Below are 27,718 nucleotides of genomic sequence, written 5' to 3' on the forward strand. Positions count from 1 at the left end.
TAATGAAGGAAAATCAATAGGAAGATCTACAGTGAAAATTGAACCGCAATAACCTTATGCAAGTTCCAAGATGGGAATGCAAGTCCCGAGGTAAGGTAAAACATTTTCAGATCAAAAGGATACATTGTGTTAGGTCCCGGATAAAACTGAGAGGGGGGGGGTGAATCAGTTGTATAATAAATTCAAACAAAAAACCAATTAACCAACTTAATGCTTAATACCGGTAAATCAGTTAAGTATTCCGGTAGACAATGTTAAAAGTAAATTGCTATACCGGTAAAGATTAATGCATGAAACATAAACATAAAGTCATCCACAACACATAACACCAATATTTGTACGTGGAAACCCTGTAAGGGGAAAAACCATGGTGGGAAACCTTACCCACAATCAGATGATACTACTGTAGATAGTAAGTGTACATAATGGGGTCTGCACATGCAGAAAGGCCAACAGCCTAGAGCTTAATCACAAAATGGGAGTCACACTGACTACAGTTGGATGGTTAAATCCAATAAGAATGTACTACACAAAATAACATCTTCTTATGCTGGATTCAGTACCAGTGTAATGCTGATATGCTTCTACAAAAACCTTGCTTCACCTTAAAATGATGTCTTTGTGTATACTTCTTCTTAATCTCGCATATATCTTCACACAATTCTTTTTCGCATTCCACACTTGATCTTATAAATAAGATCTTACATTTATACCATACCCTAAGACCAATTTTAGTAGGTCGACTCTACAAGATATTACAATTAAAACATTTTACATACAATATAATATCTGATGCAATAATTGATTAAACATGTCAGCTTAATGCATTTACATCAATAATAAATCATCTCCATAGTGTGCCATGCTGATCTGGAAAAGATAAACCTGTCGGTGTAACCCTAGATAACCTAGACCTATTTGCCGGTAAAAGCAAATATGCAAATATGAATATACCAATGATTAATTCTTTAAAATAAAGTGTCCACATGATGTCTTTGATATTACCAAGTGTCTTCCATAAAATTCCAAGTGCCGGTGAACATTATATTCTATCGGTGAACCATATACCAGTAATTGTGCAATAGTTACTTGCTTGCCGATGAATGTTGTTGGATCTCCAGAGTGTTTGTTTTCAGTAGGTGTTGACATCAATGAAAAAACCATACCAAAACACCAACAATCTCCCCCTTTGGCATTGATGGCAACACAAGATGGAAAAACCATCAAAGTGCCAAGACAGAAATGCCAAATACCAAAAACCAACAATCTCAATTTCTCCCCCTGGGAGCAACATGAGTTTATCCAAAGATTCATTTTCAATACCAATCTCTCCTCAAAAGATGATGTGTTTTTCCCTAGATATCTCTCCCCCTTTAACATCAAATGCCAAAGCTACAAAATTCAAGTTCATACAAAATACCAACTACTCCCCCTGAGAAGTAGCTTCCTCATCAAAGACCGGAATAAAAGATTTGTCTTTTAATTCTACCAGTTGATGACAATCATCAACTATCTAAGTCTCTACCGGTGGTGGTATGACTCCAAGCTGATCTCTGAGATATTCAAAAATCTCCTTAGGCAAAGGTTTTGTGAAAATATCTGCAAGTTGTTCTTTAGTATTCACATAAACCAGTTTTATCTCCTTTTCTTCAACTTTTTCCCTTAGAAAATTCAGTTTGATAGAAACATGTTTTGTTTTAGAATGTAATATCAGTTTCTTAGATATATCAATTGTTACAGTGTTATCACAATATATAGTAATGGGTTCCTTGCATTTTACCTTTATGTCTTTCAACATTTATTTAAGCCATAGTACCTGTGTACAGTTAGTTGTTGCTGCAACATATTCTGATTCTAATGTTGATAAAGATGTACAACTTTGTTTCTTACTCAACCAAGAAACTAATCTTTTTCCAAGAAAGAATGCTCCTCTAGTGGTTCTTTTTCTATCATCCACATCTCCTGCCCAATTTGCATCTGTGTATGCACATAGGTCAAAATTTTCATCTCTAGGATACCATAATCCAAGATTTGTTGTGCCTTGTAAGTATCAGAAAATCCTTTTTACTACTGATTCATGATTTTCCTTAGGATTACCTTGAAATCTAGAAACAATACATACTGCATTCATAATATCAGGTCTAGTTTGTGTCAAATACAGTAAACCTGCTATCATAGATTTGTATCTAGTTGGATTAACAGGTGTAGATTCATCCCTTTGAGATAATTTGTCATTTGTAGTCATAGGTGTGCTTACCGGTTTAGAGTTTTCCATCCCAAATTTCTTTAGTAATTCTCTCAAGTACCTGGATTGACTCAAAAATATACCTTTATCAGTCTATGAAATCTGCAATCCTAAAAAGAATTTTATTTCTCCAATCATAGACATTTCAAATTCTTGCTGCATTCTAATAGAAAATTTCTTGCATAATCCATCTTCTCCTCCAAAGATTATATCATCAACAAATACTTCAATAATCAAGATGTCATCATTAGTTATTTAGTAATATAAATTTCTATCTGCATTTCCTTTAGTAAAACTAATCTTTAAAAGATACTTATCCAACCTTGCATACCAAGCTCTTGGGCCTTGTTTCAATCCATACAAAGCTTTTCTTAACCTGCAAACCATATCATTGTCATCTATCAAGGAAAATCCATCAGGTTGTTCAATATATAGTTCCTCTTCAAGATCTCCATTCAAAAATGCACATTTAATATGCATTTGATAAACTTTGTAGTCCTTGTGAGCTACAAAAGCCAAGAATAATCTAACTGCCTCAATTCTGGCTACCAATGCAAAGGTTTCATTGTAATCAACTCCTTCTTTCTGGGAATATCCCTTACACACTAGTCTTGCTTTATTTCTGACAACCTTACCATCTTCATTATGTTTGTTTCTAAATACCCATTTGGTTCCAATTACATTTTTATCTTTAGGTCGGGGAACTAATGTCCAAGTATTATTTTTTTCAATTTGTCCTAATTCTTCTTCCATAGCTTCAATCCAAAATTTATCTTCACATGCCTCATTGATAGATGATGGTTCAATTTGAGAACAAGACATACCTCTTCATTTGCCAATCTTCCTCTTGTCATAACTCCTTTAAATTTGTTTCCAATTATCTGATCTTCAGAATGATTCAAAATTACATACCGGGTGTCTTAGTTTGTTGTTGTTCTTCAATTACTATGGAATCCTCTAATGATACCGGGGTAACTGGATCTTCATTTTGTACTGGTGGATTCAGTGTACATTCATTTGTTACAATTTCTGTTACTGGTTCAGAGTCTATATACCTTGAAGTTCCTCTGAATTGTTCATCAATCTTTACATTTGTACTCTCAACAATTTTCTGCAATCTCTTATTAAAACATCTATATGCCTTGCTCTTAGATGAATAACCAAGAAATATTCCTTCATCACTTCTAGGATCAAATTTGCCAATATATTCATCTCTTTTAATATAACATTTACTTCCAAAAATTCTGAAATACTTAAGAGTAGGAGTATTACCAAACCATAGTTCATGAGGAGCCTTACCGGTTTCACCTTTGTTGTGAACTTTGTTGAATGTATAGATAGCAGTGCTGACTACTCTCCAATACACATGGTAGATTTGCTTCTGATAACATACTTCTTGCTGCATCTAATATAGTTTTGTTTTTCCTTTCAACAACTCCATTCTACTGTGGTGTCCGAGGTGCTGATAACTGTCTTTTGATTCCATTTACTTCACAGAATGTATTAAAGTTCTTAGATGTGAATTCTCCTCCTTGATCTAATCTTAAACATTTGATTTTCTTACCGGTTTCATTTTCAACCATCACTTTGAATAGTTTGAACTTCCCAAGTGCTTCTGATTTTTCTCTGAGAAAAGTAACCCAGCACATTCTAGAATAATCATCAATAATTAGCATGAAATATCTATCACCTTGTAAGCTTCTAGTTCTAGCTGGGCCACATAAATCAGTGTGAATTAAATCAAGAGCATTATTAGATTTTTCTGGAATACTTTTGAAACTAGCTCTAACTTGTTTTCCAAATTGACTTTCCTTACAAATTGTATTCTGAGGTTTTACAATTTTAGGTAGATCTCTAATTGCCTTAGAAGTACCATTTTTTACCATGCAATCAAAGTTTACATGACATAGTCTCTTATGCCATAACCAACTTTCATCTATATGTGCAATCAAGCATGCCTTTTCACTGTTGTTCAAATGAAAGATATTACCTTTAGTTTGATTACCAGTTGCAATTTCCAAACCAGTTCTATTCATGATTTTACATTTTTCATTTTTAAATTGTAACTAAAATCCCTTCTCAACTAATTGACCAACACTTAAAAGATTATGCTTTAATCCTTCAACATAGTAGACATTGTCAATGTTATGCTTACCATCAAGGGATATTGAACCCTTACCTTTGATTGAACAAGCTTTGTCATCTCCAAATCTTACTAAACCTCCATTGTATTCTTGAAAGTTCAAGAATTTACCTTTGTCTCTTGTCATATGATGTGAGCATCCTTAGTCAATGATCCATTTATCCTTTACTTCAACTTTGGCTACTAGGGCTTGTTCTACCGGTTGAGTAGTAGGTGTCAGTTGATCTTCTGTTATAGCAACAAAAACCCATCCATTGTCTATTGGATCCTCATCAGAATCATCAGTCACACCTTCATCAGCAATGTAACAAGATTTGTCTTTGTTCTTCTTGAATCTGTATCTCTAATATTCAGGATTAGGCTTGTATGTTCTTCTAGCTTCTTCTCTTAGTCTAGCATATCTATCAGGGCATCTCGAAGCCATATGACCAATCTTATTGCAGTTAAAACATTTAAAGAGTGTTTTACCTTCATACTTACTTCCAGTTGGAGCTTTTGGCATTTTTCTTGCAAATAGTGCTTCAAGTTCTTCAAGCTCTTCATTCTCCTTCCTGGTTTCTTCAAGTTCCCTTGCATAAAAGGCTTTCCAGTCTAATTTGTCAAATGATGGAGTAGATGATGTTGATGCTTTAAATGCCAAATCAATTTTTATAGTAGCAACAGGACCAAATTCCTCAATTTCAAAGGCTGAAAGTTTTCCAATCAATGTATCCCTAGTTACTGATGTATTAGGCATTGTTCTTAACTCATTTATAGTAGTAACCTTCAATTTATATGCCGATGGCAAACCTCTTAAGATTTTTGAAACAATTTCATCCTCACTCAAAGTTCCTCCACAACATTTAATACTCAAAACAATTTCATTTAATCTTTCCATAAAAGTAGAAATTCTTTCATCTTCTTCCATTTTCAGATGTTCATACTTGACTCGGAAGCTTTCAAGTTTTGCAATCTTGACTATGGAATCTCCTTCATTTAGTGTTTCCAAATGATCCCAAATAGCTTTAGCAGTAGACCTATCTGATAATCCCATGATTTGTTGATCTGATAATGTGCTCAAAAGTGCTTCTCTTGCTTTGTAATCATTCTCTTCATCTTTAGCTAAGGTAGTTGGAGCAGTCTGACTAGCTATAGCAGCAGTATAACCATTCTTTGTAACTTCCCAGATGTCTTTTCTGATGCAATTCAGATGTGTCTCCATCCTGATCTTCCATATCCCATAGTTGGTTCCATCAAGTTTAGGACTATCCTTCCTGAAGTAATTACTAGACATTGGATCTCCTCAAGTTGTTAAACTTTTGCAAAAGAGGACTAGGCTCTGATACCAATTGTTAGGTCCCGGATACAACTGAGAGGGGGGGGTGTGAATCAGTTGTATAATAAATTCAAACCAAAAACCAATTAACCAACTTAATGTTTAATATTGGTAAATCAGTTAAGTATGCCGGTAGACAGTGTTAACAGTAAATTGCTATATCGGTAAGATTAATGCATGAAACATAAACATAAAGTCATCCACAACACATAACACCAATACTTGTATGTGGAAATCCTATAAGGGGAAAAACCATGGTGGGAAACCTTACCCATAATCAGATGATACTACTGCAGATAGTAAGTGTACATAATGGGGTCTGCACATGCAGAAAGGCCAACAGCCTAGAGCTCACTGCTCAATCACAAAATGGGAGTCACACTGACTACAGTTGGATGGTTAAATCCAATAAGAATGTACTACACAAAATAGCATCTTCATATGCTGGATTCAGTACCGGTGTAATGCTAATATGCTTCTAAAAAAACCTAGCTTCACCTTTAAATGATGTCTTCGTATATACCTCTTCTTAATCTCGCATATATCTTCACACAATTGTTTTTTGCATTCCACACTTGATCTTATAAATAAGATCTTACATTTATACCATACCCTAAGACCAATTTTAGTAGGTCAGCTCTACAAGATATTACAATGAAAACATTTTACATACAATATAATATCCGATGCAATAACTGATTAAACATGTTGGCTTAATGCATTTACATCAATGATAAATCATCTCCATAGCATGCCATGCTTATCTAGAAAAGATAAACCTGTTGGTGTAACCCTAGATAACTTGGACCTATTTGTTGGTAAAGAAAAATATGCAAATATGAATATACCAATGATTAATTATTCAAAACAAAGTGTCCACATGATTGTTTCGATATTACCAAGTGTCTTCCATAACATTCCAGGTGCCGGTGAACATTATATCCTGCTGGTGAACCATATACTAGTAACTGTGCAATAGTTACTTACTTGCCGGTGAATGTTGCTGGATCTCTAGAGTGCTTGTTTTTAGTAGGTGTTGACATCAATGAAAAAACCATACCAAAATGCCAACACATTGAACCTGGTCAAGTTTGAAGATCTGATGGCTAAGATTGATCATGGGAAATGTGATCAAGGAGATTTAGCAGTTAGCAATTGTTTATAAATAAGGAATTGTTGATGAACAATGTATGCAGGCAAGTGTATGCATAGGGATGCTACATAGTGATTACCGAGCACAGAAGCTTGAAGACCTGTTTGAATAACAGAGTAGAAAGCCCAGCAGAGGGACAAAATAAGTCCTATGACTAGATTTTTTAGAGCAAATAACAATCTACTTTAGCATTTTAGATGTGAAGTTGCAGATAGATTTTATTACTGTTATTTTGTAAGTGACAGAAAATATCTTTACCAAGTGGACTTAACAGTCTTATATGTAAACCCTCTAGCAAGGTAACATTCTAAGTGAGTGTTTGAAATCCTTTAACAAGGGCACTTCTAACAAAGTGAAGATCCTAACAGATCTGAGGGAAATCCCTTAATCGGGTCACATCTAGCATTGTGTTTGTAATCTTTAACAGGATTTGCTTTTAACCGAGCATACTCTAGAAGAGTATATTTCTTAGTGGGTCTGAAATCCTATAGTGGTTTTTTCCTATTTGGGTTTCCACATTAAATCTAGTGTTATGAGTGTTGTTATGATTATGTGTTCTTAAGTTTGCATGTTTAACATTTTTTGGTTAAGTTGCTGAAGTATAAGTTACTGAGGTTGAATCTGTTGATTTTATGGAAGTTTAAGTTTGTATGATTCACCCCCCCCCCTCTCATCTTGTTATCTATTGACATCTGTACTTTACATTAAGTATTAGTACTAACAATTGGTATCAGAGCTAAGGACTCTGGAAGAAAAAATTTAAAGGTACTTGAGGCAAAGATCTGAAGATGTATAAAAGGGATGCACCGAAGCTGAACAAGTCAACTTTCTCCACATGGCAAAAAAGGATGAAGCAACATTTATCAGGAATTGGAGAATATGCAACATATTATCTGGAGAATGATTACATTGCACTGAGCACCAACCCTATGACCTTGGAAGAGATTAAAGCAAAGCAAGAACATATTAAAGCTATGATTAAAATAACATCAGCATTGACCGACTCGGAGTTTAATGATCTAGAAGGCTGCAATGATGCAAAAGCAATGTGGACTAAGCTCACATCTGTGTATGGAGGTGATGAACATGTTCAAAGAGAAAAAGTAGATATTATAAGAGGACAACTTGAATCCATGAGGATGAATGAAGGTGAGAACATAACCCAATATAGTACAAGACTAAAGGAGATTGTCAATCAAATTAAAGGAGCAGGTGGAACTATTGAAAAAAAGGATATAACAAGTAAGTTGTTGAGAACCCTTCTACCAGCTTATGCTATTCGAGTCTTTGCAATAAATGAATTGAGATCTGTACCTAACATGCTAGTTTCTTTGGATGCTACTATTGGTAAGCTACATGCATTTGAATTAAGTAATTTTGATAATAGTGGGTCTTCAGTAAATAAAGTAGAATCTGCATTAAGTTCTTTTCATATTGGTGAAACTGATGATTACAATGATAGAATGAGTAAGTACTCTGAAGGGGATCACAGTGGAGCAAGTGAAAGATTTCGCATGAACATGGAAAAAGTACACAGACTGTATGAGGAAATCAAGAAGCAAGAAGAATTTGAAGCATTATTAGCCAGAAGGTTAGCGAGAGGAAAGGTAAGTATAAAGGAAAGCTACCATTAAAATGTTTCAATTGTGATAAAATAGGACATATGGCTTCTAACTGCCCTGACAAAGAATCTAGTGAAAAGAGAGAATACCGAGATAACAAGTAGAAAGATAACCAATACAGAGGACACTGAGATTTCAGAAGGAGAGATAGAAAGACATGTCTAGTAACAGATGAGGAATCCAATGATGACAAATCTAATAAAACTGATACTGAGGAAGTTGTTTATGTGGCTATTAAAGATGGATCTAATGAGGAAAGGTATGGAGAAAAAGCCCTAATATCTCACATAAATAATAATGATTCTTGGATCATAGACATTGGATGCTCACATCATATGACAGGTGATAAACACAAGTTTGTTAAATTAGAAGACCATGATGGAGGCTATGTAAGATTTGGTAATGATGCACCATGTCTGGTAAAAGGTAAAGGATCTATAAAACTTCTTGACAATGCTAAATGCGATGATGTATATTGGGTTGAAGGATTGAAATACAATTTGTTGAGTGTAGCACAACTAAACAATACAGGATACCGAATAGAATTTCAGAAAGGAAATGTCAAAGTTCATGACAAACATGGAAAGTTAGCTACTACTGGGACACAAACAAAAGGTAATACATTTCATTTTGACTCAACTCAGAACAAGTGTCTTTATGCAAAGATAGATGATACCTGGTTATGACATAAAAGGTTTTGTCATGTAAATTCTGATAATCTGAAAAAAATAAGTAAGAAGCATCGAGTAAGAGGTCTATCAAGCCTTGAAAAACCTGAGAATGCTATGTGCTGAGGATGCCAGATGGGTAAGATGATAAGATCAAGCTTTACAAGTAAGTCCTACACTTTGAAAGGAATTTTAGATCTAGTTCACACTAATCTTTGTGGTCCTATGAAAGTTCAAAGTTATTATGGTGATAAATATTTCATATTATTTGTGGATGATTACTCAAGGATGATGTCAGTTATGTTTTTAAAAGAAAAATCAGAAGCTTTTCAAATGTTCAAATGGTACAAGGCAAGAGTTGAAAATGAAACAGGAAGACAACTAAAATGTCTTAGATTTGACAGAGGAGGAGAATTCACTTCTGATGAATTTAACTTATACTACAATGATCATGGTATAAAGAGGCATGTATCTACACCGAGAACACCTCAGCAAAATGGGATAGCCGAGAGAAGAAATAGATCAATTGTGGATTGTGCAAGAACCTTAATGATAGAAAAGACGGTACCTGAAACATTTTGGACAGAAGCAATCAGCACTACAGTTTACACCATGAATCGAGTTCAACTGAAGAAAGGAACTATGAAGACACCATATGAGATCTGGTATGACAAGAAACCTAATGTAAGTTACTTTAAAATCTTTGGAAGTAGATGCCATGTTCACAAAGATGACAGAAATGGAAAGTTTGATCAGAAAAGTGAAGAAGGAACATTTCTTGGTTATTCTTCTAGAAGTAAAGCATTTAAATGTCTGATCAAATCATCTAACAAAATAGTGGAAAGTGAAAATGTGAAAATTGATGAATTTGCAGAAAGAAATGATGAAGGAAATTCCAAAGAATGAGAAGATTATGAAGAATTTGTTTATGTTCAACCGAGAAGTCCTACCAAGAAAGCTGCTGAAGAAAATGAAGATAATGTCTAGTTACCGAGTGATTAAGAAGATCATACAGAACCTATTGAGCCTATATTAGCCAAATATGTTAGAAGACATCATGCATCAAGTCAGATTATAGGAGATAAAGATGATCCAGTGATGACAAGAAACAAACTGAGACAGAACACATGTCTGATTTCTAAATTTGAACTAAGAATAGTGAAAGAGGCATTTAACAGTGAAGATTGGGTAAATGCTATGATAGAAGAGATTGATCAAACCAAGAAGAATGACACATGGACACTAATCCTAAGACCAAAGTACAAAAATGTAATCGGTACCAAGTGGATTTTCAGAAACAAGCTAAATAAAAAAGGTGAGGTCATTCGCAACTTAGCAAGACTAGTTTGCAAAGGTTATGCTCAAGAAGAAGGAATGGATTATGGTGAAACTTTTGCACTTGTGGCTAGACTTGAGGGAGTAAGAACATTGTTGGCATATGCTGCTTTAAAAAATTTCAAGGTATATCAAATGAATGTTAAATCTGCATTTTTGAATGGTATACTAGAAGAAGAAGTTTTCATTGAACAACCTGGAGGATTTGTTGAAGACAAGAGTAAAGATTAGGTATGCAAACTGAACAAAGCTTTATATGGTCTAAAACAAGCACATAGAGCATGGTATGAAAGATTGCACTCTTATTTAATCAAGATTGGTTTTATAAGGACAAGTGAAAACAACAATATGTACATGAAGAAAGATGAGGACAATGGAATATTGATCTCAGCCATATTTGTTGATGACATTATATTTTGTGGTAATGACTCCTTATGCAAGAACTTTGGAAATGAAATGTGCAAAGAATTTGAGATGTCACTAATCGGTGAGATAAATTATTTTATAGGTTTACAGATATTGCAAATGAAAGATGAGATTTTCATTACTCAATCCAAGTACATAAAGAAAATCTTGAAGAAATCTGGAATGGAGGATTCTAAACCAGTAAGTACTCCTATGACTACTAATTGTAAACTATCAAAGAATGATGAATTTACATCTGTTGATGAGACACTTTACCGATCTATGATTGGAAAATTGCAATATGTTGTGCATAGCAGACCAGATATAGCACATCCAGTAGGTATTGTAGCAAGACTCTCTATAGATCCCAAGGAAACTCATATGATAGCAATCAAGAGAATTTTCAAATACCTGAGAGGCACTAAAGATTATGGCTTAGTATATGGAAAGAGAAATAATTTTGATTTAAAAGTTTATACTGATGTTGATTGGGTAGGAAACATAGATGACAGAAAAAGCACAAGTGAAGGAGCTTTCTTTTTGGGAGAAAGACTAGTAAGTTGGCTTAGCAAGAAACAAGGATATATTTCTCAATCTACAGCAGAAGCTGAATATTGTGCTGCAGTATTGAATTGTACCAATATAGCATGGATCAAACAACTGTTGGAAGGTATAAATGAGAAAGTTACCGAGCCAGTAACTATATTCTGTGATAATAGTAGTGCCATTAACATTCCAAAGAATCCAGTGATGCATTCTAAGACAAAGAATATAACTATAAAGTATCACTATCTCAGAGAAGAAGTTCAAGAGAAGAAAGTTGTGCTAGAATATATCAGTTCAAAGGAGCAATTAGCAGATGTCTTCACAAAGCCACTACCAAGGGACACTTTTGAGTATCTCAAAAGAAAGTTAGGGGTCCTACCCCTATCTTCTACTCACTGACCAAGTTCAGTGAAAGCATCAATTTGATGAATCTACAGAATATTATGTGTGGTTTGATGCTGATTTATGCACTTTAGGAGGTCACCTAAAGGTGTGCAAAAAATGAATAGAGACAAGTTGATCTGACTGAGACTGAGATATTACACAGCAAGGCAAATCACTTCATAGAGGAAGAAATCATGATTTAGTTCTTTTACTTCTTGGGATTATTGTCAAAGGGGGAGAAGACTAAATGGTTGTAAGACAAAATGGTTGACTGCATGATAAAGCCCTGAATGATGGAAATAACAGAAGACTAATGATAGGGGGAGTAGATTGAAAATGGAGAAGACTTCAGAAGATAATAGATCAAGGATAACAGGAGAAGTCTAACAGCAATCTGAATCCGAATCAATTTGAATATCTTGCTGGTATTAGCATTTAATTGTTGGTTTTGCCATCAATGCCAAAGGGGGAGATTGTTGGCATTATAGTAAGAAAGATTGTTGATATTCAATAAGGATATTGAGAAGGTTGTTGAAGATTATTGATATAACTGAAGAAGGATGATAACTATCTTTATAACATTATTTTGTCATTGATGTCAAGAAATTGATTATCTGATTCAATATGATGGTGCTATATCTTGAGAAGATTGATTAGAAGAGAATTAAGATGTTGGTAAAAGACACAAAAAGAATGTGATGAATAAAGGGAGGAATAAGTTATTCAATGGGGAACTATTACTGAGTTAGACAATGATGAGATAATGATGTTTAGATTGTTTTGATATCCTACATATGTTGTTGATTGTAAGGTTAATACTATACTATACAACCGAGCAAGGAACCTAGTTGATAAACCCTAAGGAACCTAGTCAATAAACCCTAAGGTTATCGATATCGGTTAATGAAGGCAAAATGTCTACCAAGTAAAGATTAGTATTTACCAAGTTACAACCGATTTATGACAGTGCGCATGGGATGGATAAAAGCATTATCTAATGAAGGAAAATGATTAGCTGGAGATGTATAAATGATTGGTATGTCATGTATGAAGTTTGTTAAGGATCTATGGCAAAGGAAAATTGACAGGAAGATCTATAGCGTAGATTGAACCACAATAACCTTATGCAAGTTTCAAGATGGGAATGCAAGTCCCGAGGTAAGGTAAAACATTTTCAGATCGAAAGGATACATTGAACCTAGTCAAGTTTGAAGATCTGATGCCTAAGATTGATCATGGGAAATGTGATCAAGGAGATTTAGTGGTTAGCAAATGTTTATAAATAAGGAATTGTTGATAAACAATGTATGCAGGCAAGTGTATGCACAGGGATGCTACATAGTGATTACTGAGCATAGAAGCTTGAAGAACTGTTTGAATAACAGAGTAGAAAGCCCAGCAGAGGGACAAGATAAGTCCTATGACTATATTGTTTAGAGAAAAAAAGAATCTTCTTTAGAATTTTAGATGTGAAGTTGTAGATAGATTTTATTACTGTTATTTTGTAAGTGACATAAAATCTCTTAACCGAGTGGACTTAACAGTCTTATATGTAAACCCTCTAGCAAGGTAACATTCTAAGGTAAGTGATTTTATGGAAGTTTAAGTTTGTATGATTCACCCCCCCCCCCATCTCATATTGTTAGCTATTAGCATCTATACTTTACATTAAGTATCAGTACTAACAAATCTTTCATATCATTTATAACCCTTTAAACATTATTCAAGACCCAAACAATGCATTATGATGTCCCAGTTAATGACAGTTTGATAGACCCGTACTCAGTTATTAATAAATTTCAAACCCGAGCATATTTGGAAGATTGCTTCAGTGAGATTGTCGAAAACTTGGTTTAAAAAAACATATCCAAAATTGAGAACACTCCAACGGTGGAGTTACGAGTTATGGTATCTGCACCGAGACTATTTTAACTGTTACAGAAAAAACAAGAAATCTGCATTCCCAATTTGCCTAGGGCATCAAATATCTCATAAAGTACTTAATCCATCACATTGAAACTAAATTCATTAGAAAGATAATTCAACCCTATATCAAAAACCAAAGTTACAAAAATTTCCAATGGTGCATTCAAAATATTTTAGTGAAACTCTCCACAAACCGCAATTTGGAGGGTTTTTTGACAATTTTCACCAAATCTTGCATAACTTGCATCAAAATGATTGAAATTAAATGAAACCAAAGGGAAAAAAAATTTGACTCATTCCATTATCATATCCAATATATCTTCCATGGAGACAAATGAATATTCATCAATAAAAATGTGAATGATTAGACTGCTATACCCAGAAAACAATATAGAGTGTGTAAAAACTTCAAATGTTATTCATTTCCTTCCTCCAAACTTACATACACCCATTGGATTCGACCAAATGATGGTTTTTTTAACCTCAACATATCCATATGGTAGTTACAACTACCCAAGACCTATTACATCCTTGGTTTGCAACTTTATAATGCAATTTGTGCTTGACAACATTTTTGACACAATTGACAATTTTGACATTTTGAAAAATATGACCCCTAATCTTTGCTTGTACACTTCAAATACATTTAGATGGACTCAAAACAAAATTTTACATCCTATTTACCCTTCCAAGGGCATATTTGCACAATGTGACCTCCTAGACCATATTAGGACTCAAATACACATCTTGAGCAAATGTCTTACAACGCTTCACAAAATGACTCAAAATACATTAAAATGACCATATAAACTCAAATATGAGTGAAATGAGTCATGGCATGATCTTTAACCTCCTGGTGTATGTTTGGGTTAGGTTCTCCTGCACCAAGAACATTATTGTTATAAAAAGGATATTGATGAGTTGAAGCATCTTCTTGAGAAGAACAAAATTAGTTTACCTTCTAGAATGTCTACTTTAGCTTCTCCTTCATCCTTGATAGTCCTGCAAAATGACAACAAAAAATTGATGTTCTTGTGAAAACTTTGGTCATTTTAGATTAATTTTTCTCCATGTTGTCGCCCTCAAGCTTAGGGTTTAGGGTTTGTGCATTCTTGATTAAATCTTGTTGATTAAACCCTTAAACTTGTTATAATTCTGCATTACCTATTTTTACTTAAGTCTAAGGGTCATGTTGTCGTTGCAGGGGCCACATATTTTCCTAGGCATTAATTCTTTTGGCTGGTCCTGTCATGCCCCGCCAGGGAACCCGGTAGGAAAAGAACAAAAGTTCCAAAATATGCTACAATTTTTTTTTTAATATAACATATATCTACCACCTCTAGAAAGTAAACATACTTAATGCCCTTACAGGTTCCCTTTAATGTTCATCAACATAATTGAAAGATATAACAACTTAACACATAACATAATGTGCATAAAATAATCATACAATGATCTTCTTAGTTATGAGAATGATATAATATTTCACAACACATTAAATTTACTATCTATTGAATACGCTACAAAGCTTTTATCATTTCATTTGAGACCAAAGTAAAAGTACATAACAATCCCATTCCCACTATAGAATGAATAACTATCCTTTGCATCATTTTCCCCTTGATTATTATTTACAACATCCATACAATTAATACTTTTCATTTGATAACAACATATATAATAATGCAATTGCAATTTCTATTAATGCCTTCTACTCAATTTTCATAAAAACACAATAAGATCATAAAGGGATAGGTTAGGAAGGGTAACATAACTTATAGAAATATTGTTTCAAATACAAAGTAGTCATCCCTTATCATAGTTCCTATAAACTACCCTCCCTTTTACAATGCTTTTCATAAAATTACATGTTTATTATGAGGCCATTCATGGCTTACAAATAATCTTTACAATATTTGAATGTACTAGCTCAAAAGAAAGGTCTTCAACATCTTCAATCAAGGATCAAGAAGCATCATCAAAAGAGATCACGAATACACCTCAAAAAATATTTACCACCCAACCATGTGGAACCACAAAGGTCCACTCCCCCATGCTAGGAGATAAAACCAAGGTCCACACAAGTACTAGGGAAATACTAAGGCCATGAGACATGTTTCCCCAAAACAATAAATAAGAACCACATATCACATAACAATATCAAATAACATCACAAGAGAAAGAGAACCAAAACACCTACTAGGTGGGTGTCATCATATAGCCTTAATGTCAGGATCCATCCTACCTACCATGTACCGTGGTCCCCTCTCAAAAGGATCCACCCAGCCTGTAACAATGGTTGCGGTACTCCAACAGGCCTATATGGACTAAAATAATCATTTATCTTGTATTAGTGTGTTATAGCCCCACCCAACCCAAGTTCATTTTTAAAAAGGTTATCACTTGAATTAAACCCACTCATAGGATCTCCTAGCAACCACTTTGGGTCCTGGCAACCTATAGTGAGCCACCCACCAAGGGTATCTAGTTACCCTACTCAAACATTCATCAAATAAAAATAATAATAATTCATCTCACACAATAAGCATATAAGTTCAAGTACTCTCCCATGTCCTCCAAATCAGAAGGATGAGTCTGACCCTTATCTCTAAGCCACAATCAAGAATGAGAAGGAGGTGGCCAATGCATAACATATATAAAATATTTTATTTTATTTTTATCATGAACGTCTCACATACATGAATTAGAGGTCTTTAAAAATACAGGTACCTACTATAGAAAACATCCAAACCCCTAAGAAGGAAAAGCAACCCAAAGAACAACTCAAAAACGAATAAAAATTGAACCATGTTTCCATAGATAATTTTCTTGATAATGGTTTGAGTGAAGACTAAAATATATTTGAGAAAATAGTATAATGATTTATATTTAATTTTAGCCTCAACCAAAGATTATAATAAAAGTTTAAATAAATTTTCTCAAAACTATTTAAAACCCTATTTGATAGAGTTGTGTAAAAGAGTATGTTCATAAATTCATTTTAAACCATTAAAAGATGAAATATTTTGGATTATTATAATATTTATATTTATCTTTCATATCTATTTATTTTAGAATCATTTTGTTTTAGTTTGAGGAATATATTTGATTCCCTAGTGACACAAACAATGAATTTGTTTGAGTTTTGATTGACAGAAAATTAGTCTCGGTATGGGTAACTTAACATTAACACTAACAATTGGATGCTCCTAAATTTTGGATATGTTTTAGTACGCCTAGAATTCTACATTTTCACAGAAGCGATTTGATAAATAATATACGTATTGAAAGGTATGAATAACAGAATCAGAACTAACAAAACTGGGACAATTACAAGAATGAAAATCTTGTTTGTTGGGTTGATACTTGACACTTGAAGAATAGTTGTTGGTTGAAATATTAAATTTAATTATAGATGTATTTTTATATTTGAATCACTACAGATCATAAATAATTTTTATATATAAAAAAAAAAAATTTAAAAACTAAAAACAAATACAAGAGTTATTACTCCCAACATGACACTCATTTTCCCCATGTTGAATTTCCCAGCCAAAGCATATCCCTTACACAAACAAGGAAAGAAGCAGAATAAAGTATTTCTAGAATAATAGTTAAATTTTTAAATTTAAATTTTCATCTAATATTTATTTAAATTATGCAAGCATAGCACAAGCAAGCCACATGGATTCTTCCTAGAATGAGGCCTACCTTGGTTCCTATGGAGAAAATCCTTTGAGAAAGAACAAGCAAAAATCCAACCTCTTCCTGTGCAAATCTCTCTTCTTGCTCCTAAACCTTCAAATTCCTTCTAATTACCTTCCCGCAAAATACCAACTCCGCTCTCCAAAAATACAAACTTCTATAAATAATACCAACTTGTATAGTTGGAGAGGTTGTTTTACGGGAAGCAACCGTTCCAACCTCTATGGTTGGTATTATTTATTAACACTAACTATAATAGTTTATTTAAAATTTAATAGATACCCCACGTAAATAAGCATACTAAATATTAGATAGCTAATAAAAATCTCAAATAACACATATAGCTCAATGGTAACTATCAAGACTCATACAAGAGAAGTCATAGGTTGAAAACTCATTGACTAATATAACATTATTTTAAACCTCGATCTTTTTATTTTATCCTCTTTTTTTAATATATAGAATTAATAAAAACAAATCCTATATTACACAAACATACTATATATATATATGTAGGCATATATGTGTGCACCCATATATGTGAAATATATATATATATATAAACAAAAGTAATAAAGATTTATTATGTTATATTTATGAATATATATATATATATATATATATATTCATAAATATAACATAATAAATCTTTATTACTTTTGTTTCATCTTTTTAATGCAACATAACATAGACCACTTAAATCATTTAATGTGTAGGTATCCTATCAAAGAAATAATCAAACACTATGTAAAAATCATTACGAACAATATAAATCAGAACCAATCAAAATGCTCAACCCAATACCCATCATAAACATGACATTGCCCAACCCTCAAGATAGGGTGATCTTCCTAAACAAGAGACCTACATCCAATAGGTTCACTTGTGGGAACCTTGGTGTTATCTCCGCAACAACAACATTCAAGGATTTAGAGGCACGCTCAGACCTATGTAGCCAGGTGGAGTCAATGCCCAGTACGTACAATCCTGCAACACCGAAATATATATCCATATACAAATGATAAACAAAGAGGGGGAGTGCAACATCATGTGGGTCTCCATAGAGTAACTACGATGACCTCCCCTCATCCTACAGATATCTCATATAGTAATCTATTCCAAGCATGGTTGGGTTAGCATTGTTAGGTCAAGATAATAAATATAATATATAGCAGCCATATGAAAAGATTATCATAATGAAATCATGTACATAAACCAATGAAACCCCTAACTCACTAATGCATCAGATAACATACTGAACCATAAAGGTGCAAATATAACTAAATATGTCTCATCATCTACTCTAACAAGGAAATATAGAGTCCAACATCACCAAATATAACAAATAATGTCCATGCCAAGAAAAGTCGCTAGGGTGGGTATTACATCCTCCCCCCCTAGAACTAGGCTTACTCCTGGAAGCCTATAAACAAATAGGGGTAAGTAGCTCTAAGTCTACCCAAATCCTCCCATGTAGCTGAAGTTTCATCATTTGGGTCCCATTGCACCCTTGCCTGCTCTATGGTGTGCCCCCTGAGGGTCAAGGTCCGCTACTGTAGTATACGTACTGGCTCCAAAGCTAGCTACCCATTCGCGACCTGTAAAAAAGTCCAATCCAATACATGTGTCAAATCTGGAATATATTTTCTAAGAACAAAAACATGAAATATGTCATGAATATGTGCAAGGCTAGGCAGCAGGGCGAGTCGATAAGAAATTGGTCCTATCCTCTCCAGGATCTCAAATGGACCTACAAATCTAGGTACCAGCTTAGAACCTTTTCCATAATTAATTGGGCTCTTATGAGGGCAAACCCTCAAAAATACCCTATCACCAACTACAAATTGCCTATCAACCCTATGAGCATCTGCATACTTCTTCTGTCTATCTTGTGCAGTTGCCAAATGTTCTCTGATACCCTGAACCTGTACTTCCATATCCTATAACATTTCTGATCCAAGAAGTATCCTATCATCCAATCTATCCCAACTCAAGGGTGTGTGACAAGGTCTACCATACAAGGCCTAATACGGTGACATGTCGATGGAACTTTGATACCCATTGTTATATGCAAACTCGACTAGATATAAGTAATCCTCCCAAGCGGACTGTCAATCCATCACATACATCCTCAACATGTCCTCCAAAATCTAATTAACTTGCTCTATCTAACCATCAGTCTCTGGATGGTAAGCAGTACTATAGTTTAGCTGAGTCCCTAAATCATGTTGCAAGGATGTCCAAAAAGATGAAGTGAACACTGGATCTCGATCTGAAATAATCTTACGTGGAATTCCATGTAATCTAACAATGTCTCTGACAAAAATTTGTGCTACTGAAGATGCTTTATATGAAGATCTAAGAGGAGAAAAATGAGAAACCTTAGTCAACCGATCAATAGTAACCATAATGGCATCATTACATCGCGAAGATGTAGGCAAGCCAACTATGAAACCCATAGAAATGATGTCCTATTTCCATTTTGGAACAGGATGGGATTGTAAATATCCTACTGGATGTTGGTGCTCTACCTTCACCCTTTGACACTCAAGGCAACAAGATACAAAGTCTGTTATGTCTCTCCTCATTCTTTCCCAATAGTAGAGTTTCCTCAAATCTGTAGGCATCTTCTTGACACCAGGATGTGCCGAGTAAGGTGCATGACGGGCTTCCACTAAAATTAACCTTCAAAGTCCATCGAAGGGTGGAACATAAATACATCCCATACACCTAAGAAGACCATCGATATCCATTAAATATCTAGTATATCTACCTTCTAGCATTCTGCCTGAAGCAATCTCTGATCGAACCTCTTGATACTAGTCATCTGATGGGAGTGCATTAAGTATCTTACTCTTCAAATCAACTTCAACTATTATGTTGATATCTCATGCCTCCTATGGCTCAAGGCGTCTGCAACTATATTTTCTTTTCCTTGAATGTATTTTACTTCAAAATCATATTCACACAAAAATTCCATCCACCTGCGCTGCCTGGCATTGAGATTAGGCTGAGTAAATATGTACTAAAGGCTACGGTGATCTATATGGAGTTCAAATAGATGTCCTAACAAGAAATGTCTCCATCGGTTCAAGGCATGAACTACAGCCCCTAACTCTAAATCATGAGTAGGATAGTTGAGTTCATGGTTTTTCAACTTCCTAGACTCATAAGCAATAACTTTACCTTCCTGCATTAATACTGCCCCTATGCCTTCCAAGGAAGCATCTGTGCAGACCATGAAATCTTCTGAGGGGTTAGGTATTGCCAAAATTGGAGCACTGGTTAGCTTCTCCTTTAAACATTGAAAAGCTTCTTCACATTTTTTGGTCCAAATAAACTTCTTCCCCTTCCTCTGCAAGGAAGTGATAGGATGAGCTATCTTGGAAAAACCCATAACAAAATGTCGATAATAGCCAGCTAGGCCCATGAAACTGTGAACTTCTAAGACATTAGCGGGTGTTGGCCATTCTACTATGGCTTGAATCTTTGTTGGGTCCATAGATATTCCTTCCCATGAGATAACGTGACCAAGATACTTAACTTCAGTTTGAAAGAACTCACATTTCTCAACATTAGCATATAACTGATTTTCTCGTAAGCATTGTAACACTTGGCGCAGGTGTTGTTCATGCTCTTCCATTGTTTTTGAGTACACCAATATATCATGTAATAAAACTATCACAAACCTATCCAAGTAAGTTCTGAATACTCCATTCATAAGGCTTATGAATACTGAAGGAGCATTAGTTAGACCAAAAGGCACCACAATGAATTCATAGTGGCCATATCGAGTACAGAAGGTTGTATGATAGATGTCGGTCTTAAGGATCCTTAGCTGGTGGTATCCTGACTTAAGGTCAATTTTGGAAAATACCTTTTCCCCTTTCATCTAATCAAACAAGTCATCAATATGGGGTAGTGGGTATCGATTCTTAATGGTAACTTTATTGAGTTGTCGATAGTCAATACAAAGCCTGAGAGAACCATCCTTCTTCTTCACAAAAATCACAGGAGAACCCCATGGTGATACACTCGGCTTGATAAAACCCTTTTCCAATAGTTCCTCTAATTGTAACTTTAACTCACTTAGTTCCTAAGTAGTCATGTGATATGGAGCTTTGGAGATGGGTTCCGCTCCCGGTACCAAGTCTATACAAAAATCAATATCCCTTTTTTGAGGCATTCCTAGGATTTCCTTAGGAAATACATCAACAAACTCTTGAAGAAAGGGGTGATCAGGTGTTACTTCCTTACTTTCCTCTTCATCAAGATCATTAATTGAGACTACAAAAAGTTGACATCCCTTTCACATACATTGCTTGAGTTGCATTGTAGATATCATATGGAGAGATATGAGTCATTGAATACCTACTATCACTCTATGCTCACCAGAATCATCAATACAATATATAGTTTTCTTTCTGCACTCTATGTTGGATTCATGCTCTTCTAGCCAATCCATACCTAAAACAACCCCATAAGAGCCAAGAGGGATTACATGAAGGTCTACCTTTGTAGTGAAGGGTCCTAATCCCAATTCACATTCTTGGACACATAAATCTGTGGTCATTTTGGTCCCAGAGGCTAGTTCTACCTGCCACTTAACTCCTTGCCCTTTTGCCACTAGCCCACACTTTTCTACTAAGGATGGAGATATGAAGGAATCAATTGCTCTAGAATCAAATAAAATAGATATAGTGTTACCCTTTAACGTGTTACCCTTTAATGAACCTGTGGTTTCAATAACTGTGCCTTGGTGATCAGTTTGCTTTTTCTCTATTGCAGCAAATATTCTATGGGACTGGCCTGCATTTCCTACTGTGGGTTCGGAGGCTGCCTGATTTTGGTTTACGAGGGACTTGGTATGTTGAGGACAATGTACTGCAATATGCCCATGCTACCCACAAGAATAACAACTCGTGCTTCTCATAAAATTTCTTGTAGATGGTGCACTCGATTGCTGGTAACTCCCTTTATTAATGTTCTAAAAATTTTGGGATGGTTGAGGGGTATACTTCTGCTGGGTGCGAGAATTACCATGATTTTGTTGGTATTGAAATTTTCTACCACTTTGATTGTAATTCTGGGACTTTTTCTTGTGTGAGAAATGTCCTCCTTTGAGAGTTGATTGTTGATTCTTAGAGCCTGATGTCCCTTGATATTGGTTCCCCTTAGAGATGGCCCCAACACTATTACCTCGATTACTGGAATGGCCTCCTAAACCCAAATTAACATTCCTCTCCACCAGAAAGGCTTTGGCTATTGCATCTTGAAGACTCTTTGGTTCAAAGACTACTACATCCCTAGAAATGTGGCCATTCAATCCCCTAATAAAATGTTTCACCAACATAGGTTCATCCTCCTTGTAACCTGAGAAGGGCTTAAGTTCATAGAACTTTCGCTCATAATCTTCAACCGACATGTTATTTTGCTTTAGGTGATGGAATTATTCTTCTCTACCCTGTCTCCATTGATCTGACATGAATCTATCTTTAAAGCTTTCTAAAAATAATTCCCAAGAAATGGTGTCTATGCTAACCTAGAGTTTTTCTTCCTCCATTCACCACCATGTTGAAGCAAACTTTCTTAAGTGCATAATGGCACATCTAGCTTTAACATTGCTACTAAAAGGGTGCATGGTGAAACATCTTTCAAGATCAAATATCCAAGTTTCTGTCGTCGATCCCCCCTCATTGCCAAAGAAAAGAGGTATCTTAGCCCTAAGTAAATCCCTCATGTGAGCAATAGAATCACTATCTGGTCTACTTGTCTCTCTCCTAGGAATCCTATCTCTTTCCTTGTCATAATGTTGAGAGTTATTTCCTTCCTCATGGTTTTTTTAATTTTCAATTATTTCTAACCCCCATCATGTGCATCAATTGAACCCATTCAGATTCATTATTCTAACTTTCATCTATCTCTTCCCTATGGGTATCTTGGGATTGTTCTCCCTCATGGTCCCCTTGGAAACTCTCTTGTTGAGACCTAGAGGTAGAGTTTTGGTTTCCATCCCTAGTTTCTCTACGGGTAACAGGGGCCATCTGGGAGAGTAACACAACATAAGAAAGGATATATATAGATGCAAAATATAATCTAAGTAAGCATAATAGATCCTAGAGTTCCCAATGTAGCAACCTAGGGCTCTAATACCAAATTCTCATGCCCCGCCAGGGAACCCGGTAGGACAAGAATAAAAGTTCCAAAATATGCTACGATTTTTTTTTAATATAACATACATCTACCACCTCTAAAAAGTAAACATACTTAATGCCCTTACAAGTTCCCTTTAATGTTCATCAACATAATTGAAAGATATAACAACTTAACACATAACATAATGTGCATAAAATAAACATACAATGATCTTCTTAATTATGAGCATGATATAATATTTCACAACACATTAACTTTACTATCTATTGAATACGCTACAAATCTTTTATCATTTCATTTGAGACCAAAGTAAAAGTACATAACAATCCCATTCCCACTATAGAATGATTAACTATCCTTTGCATCATTTTCCCCTTGATTATTATTTACAATATCCATACAATTAATACTTTTCATTTGATAACAACATATATAATAATGCAATTGCAATTTCTATTAATTCCTTCTACTCAATTTTCATAACAACACAATAAGATCATAAAGGGATAGGTTAGGAAGGGTAACATAACTTTTAAAAACATTGTTTCAAATACAAAGTAGTCATCCCTTATCATAGTTCCTATAAACTACCCTCCCTTTTACAATGCTTTTCATAAAATTACATGTTTATTATGAGGCCATTCATGGCTTACAAATAATCTTTACAATATTTGAATGTACTAGCTCAAAAGAAAGGTCTTCAACATCTTCAATCAAGGATCAAGAAGCATCATCAAAAGATATCACAAATACACCTCGAAAAATATTTACCACCCAACCACATGGAACCACAAAGGTCCACTCCCCTATGCTAGGAGATAAAACCAAGGTCCACACAAGTACTAGGGAAATACTAAGGCCATGAGACATGTTTCCCCAAAACAATAAACAAGAACCACATATCACATAACAATATCAAATAACATCACAAGAGAGAGAGAGAACCAGAACACCTACTAGGTGGGTGTCATCATATAGCCTTAATGTCAGGATCCACCCTGCCTACCGCGTACCGCGGTCCCCTCTCAAAAGGATCCACCCATCCTATAACAATGGTCACGGTACTCCAACAGGCCTATATGGACTAAAATAATCATTTATCTTGTATTAGTGTGTTATATCCCAACCCAACCCAAGTTCATTTTTAAAAAGGTTATCACTTGAATTAAACCCACTCATAGGATCTCCTAGCAACCACTTTGGGTCCTGGCAACCAATAGTGAGCCACCCACCAAGGGTATCTAGTTACCCTACTCAAACATTCATCAAATAAAAATAATAATAATTCATCTCACACAATAAGCATATAAGTTCAAGTACTCTCCCATGTCCTCCAAATCATAAGGATGAGTCTAACCCTTATCTCTAAGCCACAATCAAGAATGAGAAGGAGGTGGCCAATGCATAACATATATAAAACATTTTATTTTATTTTTATCATGAACGTCTCACATACATGAATTAGAGGTCTTTAAAAATACAGGTACCTACTATAGAAAACACCCAAACCCCTAAGAAGGAAAAGCAACCCAAAGAACAACTCAAAAGCCCATAAAAATTGAACCATGTTTCCATAGATATTTATCTTGATAATGGTTTGAGTGAAGACTAAAATATATTTGAGAAAATGGTATAATGATTTATATTTAATTTTAGCCTCAACCAAAGATTATAATAAAAGTTTAAATAAATTTTCTCAAAACTATTTAAAACCCTATTTGATAGAGTTGTGTAAAAGAGTATGTTCATAAATTCATTTTAAACCATTAAAAGATAAAATATTTTGGATTATTATAATATTTGGAGTTATCCTTCATATCTATTTATTTTAGAATCATTTGTTTTTAGTTTGAGGAATATATTTGATGCCCTAGTGACACAAATAATGAATTATTTTGAGTTTTGATTGACAAAAAATTAGTCTCGGTATGGGTAACTTAACTTTAAAACTAACCATTGGATGCTCCAAAATTTTGGATATGTTTTAGTATGTCTAGATTTCTACGTTTTCACTGAAGAAATTTGATAAATAATATCCGTAATGAAAGTTATGAATAACATAATAAAAAATAACAAAACTGGGACAATCACAAGAATGGAAATCCTGTTTGTTGGGTTGATACTTGACACTTCAAGAATAGTTGTTGGTTGAAATATGAAATTTAATTATAGATGCATTTTTATATTTGAATCACTATAGATCATAAATAATTTTTATATATATAAAAAATTAAAAATAAAACTAAAAACAAATACAAGAGTTATTACTCCCAACATGACACTCATTTTCTCCAGGTTGAATTTCCCAGCCAAAGCATATCCCTTACATAAACAAGGAAAGAAGCAGAAGAAAGTATTTCCAGAATAACACTCAGATTTTTAAATTTAAATTTTCATCTAATATTTATTTAAATTATGCAAGCATAGCACAAGCAAGCCACATGGATTCTTCCTGGAATGAGGCCTACCTTGGTTCTTGCAGAGAAAATCCTTTAAGAAAGAACAAGCAAAAATCCAACCTCTTCCTGTGCAAATCTCTCTTCCTACTCCTAAACCTTCAAATTCCTTCTGATTACCTTCCTGCAAAATACCAACTCCCCTCTCCAAAAATACAAACTTCAATAAATAATACCAACTTGTATAGTTGGAGAGGTTGTTTTACGGGAAACAACCATTCCAACCTCTATGGTTGGTATTATTTATTAACACTAACTATAATAGTTTATTTAAAATTTAATAGATACCCCACGCAAATAAGCATACTAAATACTAGATATCTAATAAAAATCTCAAATAACACATATAGCTCAATAGTAACTATCAAGACTCATACAAGAGAAGTCATAGGTTCAAAACTCATTAACTAATATAATATTATTTTAAACCTCGATCTTTTTATTTTATCCTCTTTTTTTAATATATAGAATTAATAAAAACAAATCTTATATTACACATACATACAATATATATATATATATAGGCATATATGTGTGCACCCATGTATGCGAATATATATATATATATATATATATATATATATATATATATATATATATATATATATATATATATATATATATATATATATATATATATATATATATATAATTATAATTAGTCAAACTTCAAAACATAATAAAATGAAAAATATTCAACATATCACTATCAAACCAACTGCATGCCCTGGGTATTGATGTTACAAACCAAAATTCAAAAGAATTAAGTTTTTATCATTTATAGAAAAAAAATTATGCGTTTCGGGATACACATCACTCTTAAAAAATGTTGTTTGCTGTAAAAAATTACTTTTTGAGGGAGATGGAAAAATCAATAAAATTTTATTCAAACAAATTTGAAAAAATTGTATTTATAATCTACAAACAAGATGTTAAAAATCACTATATTATATCATCTTCAAATTCTTAACGGTTTAAAAGTTATAGGTGTCGGAAAGTGAAGTTTTTTTTCAAAATATTCATATAAGTGTCAAAGGTGGTCAAAAAGTGGGAACCAGTATTGTGAGTTCACCCATATATATATATATATATATATATATATATGTTCATAAATATAACATAATAAATCTTTATTACTTTTGTTTCATCTTTTTAATGCAACATAACATAGACCACTTAAATAATTTAATGTGTAGGTATCCTATCAAAGAAATAGTCAAACATTATATAAAAATCATTACGAACAATATAAATCCAAACCAATCAAAATACTCAACCCAATACCCATCATAAACATGACATTGCCCAACCCTCAAGATAGGGCGATCTTCCTAAACAGTAGACCTATGTCCAATAGGTTTACTTGTGGGAACCTTGGTGTTATCTCCGCAACAACAACATTCGAGGATTTAGAGGCACGCTCAGACCTATGTAGCCAAGTGGAGTCAATGCCCAGTACCTACAATCCTGCATCACCAAAATATATATCCATATACAAATGATAAACAAAGAGGGGGAGTGTGACATCGTGTGGGTCTTCGTAGAGTAACTACGACTACCTACCCTCATCCTATAGATATCTCATATAGTAATCTATTCCAAGCATGGCTGGGCTAGAATTGTTAGGACGAGATATTAAATATAAAATATAGCAGCCAT

This window comes from Cryptomeria japonica, chromosome 10 (assembly GCF_030272615.1).
Source record: "Cryptomeria japonica chromosome 10, Sugi_1.0, whole genome shotgun sequence".
Classification (NCBI taxonomy): Eukaryota; Viridiplantae; Streptophyta; class Pinopsida; order Cupressales; family Cupressaceae; genus Cryptomeria; species Cryptomeria japonica.